At 41.6% G+C, this 13218-nt stretch overlaps 1 protein-coding gene across 4 annotated transcripts in view; it reads left to right on the top strand.

Annotated features, from left to right (window-relative positions):
* The window catches only part of SGK3 (serum/glucocorticoid regulated kinase family member 3), a 107249-nt gene that overhangs the window by 40306 nt on the left and 53725 nt on the right, over nt 1–13218 (top strand). Inside the window, exon 1 of one of the 4 annotated variants that reach the window (XM_061123418.1) lies at nt 8252–8368. The exons of the other annotated variants lie outside the window; for them this stretch is intronic. The gene's annotated coding sequence lies outside the window, so the exon portion shown is untranslated. Of the gene's footprint in view, nt 1–8251; nt 8369–13218 lie in introns of those variants that run through there. 4 annotated transcript variants of the gene reach the window in all.

Below are 13218 nucleotides of genomic sequence, written 5' to 3' on the forward strand. Positions count from 1 at the left end.
CAAGAATTATATTGGAATTTGAGATACAGAAAAATCCCACTTTAAAATTATATTGTCAGAAGTCTTTATCAAATTATCAGGCTCCTTTATATTTCAGTGTCTACAGTCCCATTGTATAGTTATACTTTTATTGTGTCCCATTATTATATACAGTTCATCCAGTTACATCTTTAATCGTGTTATATTGTGTTCCTGCTTCAAATTTGTTTCTCAGTCAAAATGCTTTCAGTCTTCCCTGATTGCTCAGATGGTAAAGAATCCACCCACAGTGCAGGAGACCCAGGTTCGATCCCTGGGTTGGGAAGATTCCCTGGAGAACAGTATGGCTACCTGCTCCACTCCAGTACTCTTGCCTGGAGAATTCAATGGATAGAGGAGCCTGGCAGGCTACAGTCCGTGGAGTCACAAAGAGTTGGACACAAATGAGCAACTAACACTTTCATTTTGAAGAGACTTTCAGTACAGCGAAATCAAGTGTAGTTCTGAAAGTTATCAACCATCTCAAAATTTCAAACACAAAGTCTGAAAAAAAAAGTGAAAGTTTCATATTAACCTGCTCTGAAATATTAGGAAATGTTTTATTGGACACTCATTGACCTTTCCAAGCCATTTTATTATGCACAGTAAAACTCCTATTGTAGAGAAGTGACAGGGCATAGTAGTTAAGTGTATGGACTCCATGTTCCCAATACAAGGGACACGGGTTGGATCTGTTAGAGAACTAAGATCCCACATGCAGTGTGGTGTGATCCAATAAATAAATAAATAAAAGCATGGACTCTGGAAGCAAAGTACCTGGGCTCTGGGACTTCCCTGGTGGTCCAGAGGTTAAGACTGCACTCCCAATGCAGAGGGTGTGGGTTCAATCCCTGGTCAGGAAACTAGATCCCACATGCCACATTTAAGAGTTCATATGCCACAAATAAAGATCTCATGTGCTTCAAGTAAAAAAAGAAAAAAGATCCTGCATTCCACAACTAAGATCCAGTATAGCTAAATAAATAAACATTTTTAAAAAACAAAGTACCTGGGTTCTAATCCCAAGCATATAGTTGTGACATTTGGCCATGTTACTTGACTTTGTGTTTTTTCACCTGTAAAATGGGGTGATAATTTTATATAGCTGCTCAATATATATAAAGTGCTTGGAGAGTACAGCACATATGTGCTATAGAACTGTTATTAATGGAAATTGTTATTATGACTTGTACTGTTAGTGTTAGAAATTATTAAGGATACAAATAATTCTAGTTATTTTACATTAGTGTTCAGAAATATTTTTATAACCATTTCATCAGGAAATTATAATATTACCCCGTGTAATTTTCAAAATGTTTTAGACATTCTGGAGCCAAATATATTGCCAGGAAAACACATCTCTAGTCTTGTAATGAAAGCCGAGAGGATTCATATGCAGAAATTCATTTCCTATTCATCTTTTTCCTTTAATAACTATTTAGGTGTCTTTTCTGTGTAAGAGTGTCCTAAGGATCCTGGGAATAACAGGGTGAATCACTTATGGATCTGTTGACAATTCCTGGATAGTAGAGGATATATAGATATAAAGAAATACTCTGAGGTAGAAAACAAGAGGTGCAGATAAAATGCTCATAGGAGCTTACAGAAAAGAGAGCATCCCTACTAAAAGATTTTTTTAAAAATATTCTTAAAGGAGCTTGTATTTGAATAATGCCTTGAAAAATCAGTTGGACTTATATATAGAGAGAAATGAAGTCTGTGTTGCATATAAAGGAAAGGGCTTGTTTTGCTTAGAGCATGGAGTGCAGGAAGGGGAAGTGAAGGTCATGTGATAGTTAAAATATAGAGGATCTAGGAGGCTAAGCTGATAAGATCTCATTCAGTAATCATTAAGGTTTTTTTTTTAAATTAAAGTGAAATCCATATAACATAAAGTTAACCATTTTAAATACAATTCAGAGATATTTTAATTATTTACAATGTTTTGCAACCACTACTTCAGTCTAGTTGCAAACATCATCATCACCCTGGAATTAAACCCCATATGCATTAATGAGTTATTGACCAGTCCTTCAGCCCCTAGCAACTACCAGCCTGCTCTCTTTTCCTTTGGACCTATCTATTCTGAATATTGTATGTAAGTGGATTCATTCAGGCTGTAAATTCTTATGTCTAACTTCTTTCACTTAGCATGATGTTTTTGCATTCACCCACCTTGTAGCATGCATCAGTGCTTCATTCCTTTTTATGACTAAGTATTCCATTGAGTATACGTACCACAGTTTGTCTATGTGGATGGACATTTGGTTGTTTTCATCTTTTGGTTGTTGTGAATAATGCTATTAACATACATGTATAAATATTTGGGTAACTGTTTTTAGTTCTTTGGGATATATATCTAGGTGTGAAACTGCTGGGTCACATGGTAATTCTATATTTAACTTTTTGAAGAAGTGCCAAATTGTTTTCCCTAGCAGCTGCACCATTTTACTTTCCTACCAACAATGTATGAGGGCTCCAGTTTATCCACATCCTCACGAACAGTTTCTACTAAGTTGATTATTGATTATTGTTTATTATTTTTACCCTAGTGCATGTGAAGTGGTATCTCTTTGTAGTTCTGATTTGCATTTTTCTAATGACTAGTGATGTTGAACATCTTATGTCCTTATTGGTCATTTCTATATCTTCTTAGGAGAGATGTCTGTTCAGGTCCTTTGCTGACTTTTTAATTGTGTTATTTATCTTTTTGTTGAGCTGTACAACTTCTTTATCCTGGATACTAGATTCTTATCAGATATATGATTTGCAGTTGTTTTTTCTCACTCTATAGATTGTCATTTTAATTTCCTGATAATCACCTTTGATTCACAAAAAGTTTTAACTCTTTTTGGCATCATATCTAAGAATTGAAGTCTAATTTACCTATTTTTTCTCTTATTGGTCATCTTTTTGGTGCCATATCTAAGAATCCATTGTCAAATCCAGTGTTGTGAAAATTCACCCCTGTGTTTCCATCTAAGAGTTTTAATAGTTTTTAGTCTTTTAAATTATTGATCCATCTTCGGTTAATTTTTGCATGTGGTGTGAAGGAGGAGTCCAGTTTGATTCTTTTACATGTGAATAGCCAGTTGGCCAAGCACCATATGAAGAGACTATCCTTTTCCCTTTGAATCATCTTGGCACTCTTGATGAAAATTAGTGGGCCTTGGATGTACAGGTTTATTTATTAACTCCATTCTATTCCAGTGGTCTATAGAGATATCTTCATGCTGAGACCATGCTGTTTTGATCATTACAGCTTTGTGACAAAATTTGAAATCAGTAAGTGTGAGATCTTGTTCAGCATTGTTTTGGCTATATGGTCCCCCTGCAATTCTACATGAATTTGAGGATCAGTTTTTTCTTTTCTGCAAAACAACAAAATTATCAAAGACTCTGAGAACTTAAATGGGAAAGGGAGGGAAGATTTAGGGAGAAGTCCAAGAAGAATCCAAGGTTTTGAACTAGTGTGACTGGGTATGAAGAGGTACTATGAATAAAAGATGATTGAAGGGAAAACTATTAATTTATTCATTTATGAAGGGGGATATTTGGCAGGTAGTTAGAAATTTGGAACTACAGTTGAGAAAGAGGTAATGATTCAAATAGACTTCCCATCCAGGTGGCACAGTAGTAAAGAACCCACCTGCCAATGCAAGAGATGGGGGTTCAATCCCTGGATTGGGAAAATCCCCAAGAAGAGGAAATGGCAACCCATACCACTATTCTCGCATGGAGGATTCCATGGACAGAGGAGCCAGGAGGGCTACAATCCATGGGTCTCAAAGAGCTGGACGTGACCGAGTGGGTGCGTGTGCGCATGGGTGCACACACACACACACACACACACACACACACACACACACACACACACACACACACACTCCAGTACCAAAGCAAGATCTGAATACTCTACTGATTGAATTGAATTGGGAGGTTTTCTAGTTGGCCTAGTGTGAGCAGCCACTATTCCTGGCCCTCTGTGAGTGCTCAGTATTGTTCCTTCTGATGCTTCAGTGGCTTGTTCTTTCCTCAACCCTGAGTAGTTTCCTTCCACGCATGCACTGACCAGCTCTGCTGAATTCTCGAGGAGGATGCTTTGCAGATCTCTGGGATTCTCTGTTGTTTGTCCATCTCCCTGACTTTGTCCTGTGAATTCCAGCCATCTTGTTCTCCCTGAATTCACAGCTCCATCTCCTCAGCTCAGGGAATCTGCTGAACTCACCTGTGATTCCCCTTTCCTTTCCATCGCCTGTAATTTCTCTGAAGGTTATAAACTGAGATAAACTTCTGTTCACTTCCCATCCCTGAGGGATCACTCTCCTTCACTGCCTAACATGCAATATCTTAAGAACTGCTATTTTATATATATTGTCTGTTTCCTTGTTGTTGGTTTACATGGGAGGGCAAATATGGCCCTTGTTACTCCATCTTATTCTTCTGGATTCAGCGGTTTCCCCAAGGCTCTGCTTTTTTTCTTTTTTTTTGGCTGCACGGGGTCTTTGTTGCTTTGCACAGGTTTTCTCTAGTTGCAGTTAGCGGGGGGCTACACCGCTGTGTTGTGCAGGCTTCTCATTGCTGTGGCTTCCCTTGTTGTGGAGCACAGGCTATAGATGCGCGGGCTCAGTCGTTGCAGTTCCCTGGGCTCTAGAGCACGGGCTCAGTAGTTGTGGTGCATGGGCTTTGCCGCTCTGCAGCAAGTAGGATCTTCCTGGATCAGGGATCGAACCGTGTGCCCTGCATTGGCAGGCGGGGTCACGAGGTAAGTCCCAAGGCTCTGCTCTTAATAGTCACCTCACACTCTGAGGAGAGGAAAAATTCCAAGAGTCTATAATAAATAGCCTCTGGTACAACCACTCTGTAAAATGAAGTGTGACTGTTGTTTAGTCTGCCTGTTTAATACTTCTTAAATCTCTAGAATATTAGAAAGGTTTGCTGTGACTGGTGATTTATAGATTGTTTAGCCCAGACTTCAGAGCTCTGCGGCCTCCCTTAAACATGCAGTGACATTTTCAAAACACAAGGAGCCATTGATAGATTGCAAATCAGGTTTCACTCTTTTACTTGGTAGTGGTTCTGCAAACTTGGTTCTGCTTCTACTTGTTTCGTTTGGGTAAGGTTGCAGTGAAGGAAATTTTAATTTCTAAAGATCTTAATAGTACCTAGGGCCCCCTAACAGAGGCAGTTTAATGTGAATCGAGGGTTTATTTCTAGAATACTAAAACCTTTTCTAGTCCAACACCAAGAGGTACTGTGTGATTCTTGTTTATCTTATTCTTGAAAGTTTATTTGAAATTAGAAAGGGAAACTCCTACAGCTTTATTTGCATGAAAAAGAAAAGGCCAGTATTTTAATTATAGCAAGGGAGAGAGAGAACTTAAGAAAAACTGAAAATAATCATAATCTGATGAATATATTTTTAAGCACTCACTATATAGGGGCTTCCCTGGTAGCTCAGATGGTAAAGCATCTGCCTACAATGTGGGAGACCTGGGTTCGATCCCTGGGTCGATAGGATCCCCTGGAGAAGGAAATGGCAACCCACTCCAGTATTCTTGCCTGGAAAATCCCATGGACTGAGGAGCCTGGTAGGGTACAGTCCATGGGGTCACAAAGAGTCAGACACGACTGAGCGATTTCACTCACTCACTATAGATACATTGGGCTTACCAGTTGGCACTAGCAGTAAAGAATCTGCCTGCCAGTGCAGGAAACGTAAAAGGCATGGGTTTGATCCCTGGGTCAGGAAGATCCCCTGTGGTGGGCATGGCAACCCACTCCAGGATTCTTGCCTGGAGAATCCCATGGACTGGCAGGAAACATAAAAGGCATGGGTTTGATCCCTGGGTCAGGAAGATCCCCTGTGGTGGGCATGGCAACCCACTCCAGGATTCTTGCCTGGAGAATCCCATGGACAGAGGAGCCTGGTGGGCTACAGTCCATGGGGGTCATAAAGAGTCAGACACAACTGAAGTGACTTATCACACACACATAGGTACATCACTTGTTTGGCCATGGGGTGTCAAAGAATGGGTAGGCTACTTTTTATTTGTATGTAGCTCCATGAATCTCAAAGATTTGGTCTTCAAAACAAACAAGTCTTATTTAATAATAATTTATTTTCCTGTTTTTGATCAGTCACATGTAACTGCCCATCAAAGCTTTGGTTGTTGTTTAGTTGCTAAGTTGTGTTCAATTCTTAGACTCTCTGGACTGTAGGCCACTAGGCTCCTCTGTCCATGGGTTAACTTGAAGTAATTATGTAACTTCAGCATTGTATAATTTCAGACAAATCAGATAATCTTTCTGTGAGAGGAAACCTGAATAGCCTAATTGTAGATGAATATATAGTTTCTTTTAGGCTTTTTGAGATAGTGAAAATAGCGTTTTCTTCCTGGATTGGCTGGAGCTTGGGGACATTCAGTAAATAGCTTATGGTTTAGTTTTGAAGTTAAATATGATAAATAACAGAAAACAAATCAAGCAGTTGTTGCTGAGTGCCAAGTGTAGTACAGATTCTAAGCATGGCAGCCATTTTATTACATGGAGAGGTTCTTGAGCTGAGCTCTTGTGGTCCTGACAGGTAACTGGGACTGAGGAGAGGTATTCTGAGCTATAGTGGCTCTAAGTGTGCCATGGCAGAAGCGTTGGCTGTTTATTGTGGGTACCATACAGTGAGAAGACAGTCTGTCAGACAAATGTATACATACAGACAGCAGTTGGAGATTGTAGGTGGAAAAAGTAAGTGAGGGTCAGATACAAGATTCTGAGTTCTTTGCATTTGTACTCTGTACAGAGATGACAGTGAAAATGAGAGGGGTCATTGAAGAGACCTTGAAATGAAGAAAATCAAGGACCTAGTGACTAGTTGTGAGGATTGAGAAGGAAGAAGCATCTAAACTTTTGAGCTAGGACCAGAGTGTTATTATTATAACAAATAGAAAAGTCAGAGAGGAGCGCTTCAGTGAAATGGTGCCAGAGATGTCTGAGGCTTTTTCTAAAAATTCCCAATTTCTCTGTGTGTCTCCTAACTGTACAGCACCTTTCCCATGGCCCTTCTCCCTTAATCACTGAACCTGGCAGGATAATGTGGAGTGAGGAAGGGTATTTAAGAGATCATGAGGTCTCCAGGCCTAATCACTTCACTTTACAGATAAGGAAATTGAGGACTTCAGATATTGTGACTTCCCTTCAGGCCACACAGCTAGGCTGGCCTCTTGGCACTGTTTTCAGAAAATCTTCTAGCAAAGGTTTCTGTATATCATTCCTGTTTGTGGCAAAGTGAGTTGTGTGTTTCCCCACCATAATTCAATTAGTCATTGACTTGATTCCTTAAATCGTTTTTTCACCTTCCCAAATCAATTAATAATTAAAATAATTCCTTTCCAGAGATCTTATTTTTTTTTTTCTCTTTATCCATACACACCATGGCAAACTTCGTAGTGGTACACAATGGGCATTAATGTCAAACTCGGGTCTGCTCTGTTTAAAAGTTGTTTGAGGGGAGCTGTTTGAAGGGAAAGGGAATGATTAACATTAATTTAAATCTGGAATGATGGTTGGATGGCATCCCCGACTCAATAGACGTGAGTTTGAGCAAACTCAGGGAGATGATGAAGGACAGGGAAGCCTGGCCTGCTGCAGTCCATTGGGTCACAAAGAGTTGGAAACGACGGAGTGACTGAACAACAAATCTGGAGTGAGGATTCTTTCTGGGAGTCCTTTCCACAATTTTTAAAACAAGGAGGCTGTGTGACGAAGACCAGTAAAGGAATTGCTTCCTTTCTTTGCCCCTCGAAACCGTTCCCTATGACTTCTCACGCTTGGAACCCAGAATTCGTGTGGCTGTCGGAAGAGAATGAAATTACCCAATGCCCTGAATAGGCGAACTCTTGTTACGTTACGTTGTCTCACCCAGTCCAACACCTTAGCTGGAACCTGGGCAGAGTGCCCTCCCTTCTCTTTCCCCATCCTACCCCCCAAGGCTGTCTCTCTCCTTTCACCCTTTCCCTCTACTAGCGTCCCACCCTTCCTCCCTCGGGGTCGGACAACCCCAGGCCCTCCTGGGCTGCTACCCGCCTACCTTCCTCTCGGAAGCTCCGCCCCCGGGCGCTGAGAGGGTGGAGCTGAGTGAGCAAAAGCTCTCCCCTCCCCCCCAACCCGCGGCTTGGGCGGGGCTAGCGGCCGAGACGGCGCCGTTGATAGGTGGGGGCGTGGCTTGCCGCGAGGGGGCGGGGAACGCGGCGGGGCTGCTGGGGGCGGGAGGCGCGGCGTGGAAGCCTGTGGAGTGTGGCGCAGCTGTGGCCGCGCTTCCCGCTCGCCACGCGCTGGGCGTCTGTCCCCGAAGGTAAGCGTGGGCAGGCGGCCCGGCGCCGCGCCGACCCGGTGGAGGCACCCTTGGGGGGGCGCGCCAGAAGCAGGTGTGGTTTGGCCGGACGGGTCCCGGTACCATTTCCGCGAGGAGCCGGAGCTCAGGGCGCGGGCGGGCAGCCCCGTGGCGTGAGCCCCGGGAGGGAGGAAGGGAGGGAGACAGGGTCGGGCTCTAGCTTCGGAGCGCGTGTTAATCGCACTAGCTCCAGGCCACGAAACTCTCCCCTCCACCCACCACACACAAATCTCGAGAGACCTCAGGTACTGCAGAGACTTTATACTTTGTAACGTACATGTCTAGTTCGTGGTTCAGAAACTGTAGGAGAAACTCGGCAGTGAGCTTACCGGGAGCCTTTATTTTGACTTCGTGTTACAAAGTTTGCAAGAAGAGTGTGGCTGGTAATAGGACTGTTATTTCAACAAGGACACGGAGGTTTGCACAGGCAGTGGATTGTAGAGATTAGGCGGGCAGGCTTTGAAGCTGTTTGGAATGTTGGGGTTTGAATCTACTTATTAATTATGAAAACTCCGGCAGTTTGCTTAACTTTTCTATGACTTTGTTTTTGCATGCGTATAGTGAGAATAATAATAGATCCAGCATTATAGGATTTTTTCCTCAGGATTAAATGAGTTACTACTTAGTAGTGTCGGGCTCATGTTAGTCACTCAGTCGTGTCTGACTCTTTTGAGGCCCCATGGTCTGTCCATGGGATTCTCCAGGCAAGAATTCTGGAGTGGGTTGCCATTCTCTTCTCCAGGGGATCTTCCCGACCTAGGGATCAAACCTGGGTCTCCTGCATTGCAGGCATAGTCCATAGTAACATGGGCTGTTTTCTTTATTATGCAGTCAGATGGGCATTCATTTTCAAAACAGTAGAAAGAAAAACCTTCCTGCAGAACCATTGCTTGGAGGTTGCTTTGGAACAGTTTTCAAAGCCTGAATCCCACTGAAAAAGGTCTCATTACTATGCTGTCCTGCTAGAGATGTGATCATCTACCTTCTTCCAAATCAAAACCACTCTCAAATGATACGGAAACCTGAGCATCTTGAGGGTTGTTCTCAAAGAGGCATGAAGAAAGGCAGCACTTTTTCAGTGAGTGTAGCCTCATTTCAAGCACTAAACTCTGGTGCTCAAAAGAAGTTCATCTGGCTTTATACAGAACTTATAAGTTGTACTCTTTTGGATGGGTACTTATTTGTAATATTATTGCAAAATGAGGTGAACCAGAATACATTAACTAACCTTCTAAGAATCCTAACTTGCCAGCTTGAAACTCAGTATTGAAAGGAATCTGAAAAACCAGATGGGCTGCCCTTCATAGATGAGGATCAGACCCAAGATCCAAAACCAGTAAGTGACAGGGCTTAGACTACAATTCAGCCCTGCTGAGAAGCAGATTATAAAATCAAAGGATGATATCACTTCTGGTGTTGATGATAGTACTATTTTTATTTTTGACAGTTTTATGGTGCTGTGAATGATTTTTCTCTCAGCATCATCCTGCTTCATAGCTTAATTGCATGATTCATAATCATTCTTTAGCACCTTTGATTTAAATCACAAGTCTCAGAGTTGCCACATCAATGATTGCTTTGAGAACAAGATGATTGTCTTCAGCTTTGTACAAACATGTTCTAACAGTGCTTTGGTTTTGTTATTCTATACAGCCCTTTTCCCTCATGTAAGGAATGTAAACAGCCAGTGTAAACACATTGACCTTCTAGGCAATTTATTATCGTGTTATTGATGAAGTTTCCTTGGTTGGGTAAGATAGTTACCAAATGCTAACCCAAGGAAATTAGACTTGAGTCCCAGTCATGAAACAGATAAGTTGCAATTGCCACTAACTTCAAAAGCATCCTGAAGTGAAATTATTTGGAGATACTGGTCTGTTACTTGCTGACTCTTCCCTGGCTCCTTGTCGAGTCCACTCCCTCACCTGTAGGTATTTGTTCGGATGTTGCTGTATCAGTCAGACCCTCCTGTTTAAAATCCCATTCAGCCCTACTCTTCCTGGAGTATACATTTGCCTGTCTGTTTACTTGTCTCTTATCTGTTGTCTGTCACGAGGCGGTAAGTTCCATGAGGGCAGGGGTACTTGCCAGCTGTGTCCATTGATATTCCCAAAGTGCCTGGAAACAGTGCCTGGCACCAGGGAAGGTCACATGCAGACATTTCCAGCTAGGACTGGTAATTAGTTAAGCCAGTTCACCGTTCATTTTGCCATGTTCCCCTCCCCCCATTTCTAGTTATTTGTCCTGTTGTGTTAGTCGCTCAGTCGTGTCTAGCTCTTTGCGACCCCTTGGACTGTAGTCCATCAGGCTCCTCTGTCCATGGAATTCTCCAGGCAAGAATACTGGAGTGGGTTACCATTTCCTTCTTCAGGGGATCTTCCTGACCCAGGGGTCAAACCCGGGTCTCCTGCGTTGTAGGCAGATTCTGAGCCACCAGGGAAGCAAAACCTGGAGGCAGTGTTGATTCCTCCTTCTCCCTGGCACTCCATGTGCAGATAGTAGCTACTGACTTAGTTCTCTTGTCAGTTTCTCGCAATCCTGCCTTTCCTACTGCTGCCACGTTCCGGAGTCTTCAAGCCCTCCTGCATTCCACTTCGTCCTCTACACCTGCGGCTCTGCTCGCTCCCTTCTCCTTGGCCTTCGCATCCTCACCTGCAGGATGAAATCCAGAGCGAGAAGGCTGGCGCTGAGTTCTCTGTGACATGATCTCAAATCCACTTTTCTAGCCTGTGTCTCCCACATAGAAGAAAGGTGATTTCCAGCCTGTACTTGTAAATGTGAAAGTAAAATAAGGTTTCGATGGTGATTCCCTATAGAATTCCAGGGTTGCCTCACAACAGTTTCTCTTTCTTTTTTTTATTAATAAGTACGTCTTTTCCTCCAAGTGGGCAGGAATTCTGACAGATGGGACTATATGACTGTTACCTGTTTGTCCCGAGGACTTTTGCTGCTGTTTCTAAGTGCCCAGCCTTCAAAACCTCTCACGTGTTAGCGCTACTGCAGATACCTGTATAAGTTTAGTTGGAAATGGTATTTCCTGCCTCTGAAGTCTAGTGACTTTTCGTGACTTTTAAAGAACTTACCACACTCTGATTGTAGTTCTCTGGACATTTGTCTTTTCTTTCTTGGTACGCACAAGCTCCTGGAGGACGGGAAGCATGCACACACAAATTCCAGTTACTTTTTTGAGGAAAACAAGCTACGTACCCACTTAGCTGTTTTTTAAATAAAGTTCACCTTAATAAGTCTTTAAATCATGAAATATTGAGCCTCAGTCATCATTTCTACAAGGTGGACACTCTAGGGAGAAGGCAAGGGAAGCTCAGTTCTAGAAAGATTCTTTTTTTTTTTTTTTCCAGAAAGATTCTTAATGAAGTTACTGAGGTCTGTGTTTTTGGAAGGGAGAGCAATAGACCCAACACCCATGTAGGCAGACAGGCCCAAGTTTAAAAAAAAAATACACAGGCTCACTCAGAAAACCATTAGAACAAGATAGATTTCGTGGAGCCATCTGCAGCTTTGGATGTTCTTGTGAGGAGTTATTCCTAAGCTGTATTTTGTATTTGCATCTCTTGACGTGAATAATACTTTCTTCCTTTGTTTTCTGAGCTGGAATGCTGAACATTCTCTTCTTTCTGACTTACCTTCTTTTCCTTCATTGTTTCATGAAATGTTTGTGCTTCTTTTGTTGCTTATTTTCTGGATATATAGAGAGGATATATGCCAGAAGCTTTTAAATTCCTCAGAGAAAGGTGATAGATATAAGATAGTTGAATTTGTCTGTTGTTGAAGCTTCCGGTTTTATTAAGTCTTCTCTCAGCATTTGGTCTCATATATTTTGCTTCATTTCATTATAAACATGCCCTTGCACATATTCTAGCTGAGTGAGTGCTTTTATTTTACTTGTGATTTTTTTTTTCCCCTAATAGGTTAAAACTTGTTTATGGAACTTGTGTAGACATTTCTGCAGTTTAATTTTCTTTCCTTCTCTCTTGCCTCCCAAACCTCAACTGAAGTTTTTCCATTCTAGGGCACTTATTAGCCTAATTTATTTTCTTACAGGTATCTTCTAAATTTATTTTACCATTGCTGGGATGAATCTGTAGTTTCTATTGACAGGAAAGAGTTGGTAGGGAAAAAAATACACATATGTTAAGTCCTAATTTTTGTGGATTTTTAAAACAATTATTCTTGGAGTATAGTTGATTTACAGTGTTTTGTTAGTTTCAGGTGTACAACAAAGTGAGTCAGTTTTACATATGCATATATCCACTTTTTTTAGCTTCTTATATAGGTCCTTACAGAATGAGTTTCCTGTGTGATACAGTAGGTCATTATTAGTTATCCACTTTATATATAGTAGCGTGTATATGTCATTCCCAATCTCCCAGTTTATCCCCCTTCCCTTCCATAGGTTTGTAAGTTTCTTTTCTACATCTGTGACTGTTTCTGTTTTGTAAAGAAATTTATTTCTACCATTCTTATAGATCCTACACACAGGTGATATCATACAATATTTGTCTTTTCTGTGTCTCTCTACTCTCAGCATGACAATCTCTAGGTCTGTCCATATTGCTGCAAATGGCATTATTTCATTCTTCCTTATGGCTGCGTAATACTCCACTGTATATTTGTACCACATCTTTATTCACTCCTTTCTTGGAATTTAGGTTTCTTTCTTGTCTTAGCTATTGTAAATAGTGTTGCAGTGAACATTGGAGTGCATTTATCTTTTTGAATTATGGTTTTCTCTGGATATATGCCCAGGAGTGGGATTGTTGATCATATGATAGTTCTATATTTAGTTTTTT

This window comes from Dama dama, chromosome 21, assembly GCF_033118175.1.
Source record: "Dama dama isolate Ldn47 chromosome 21, ASM3311817v1, whole genome shotgun sequence".
NCBI lineage: Eukaryota > Metazoa > Chordata > Mammalia > Artiodactyla > Cervidae > Dama > Dama dama.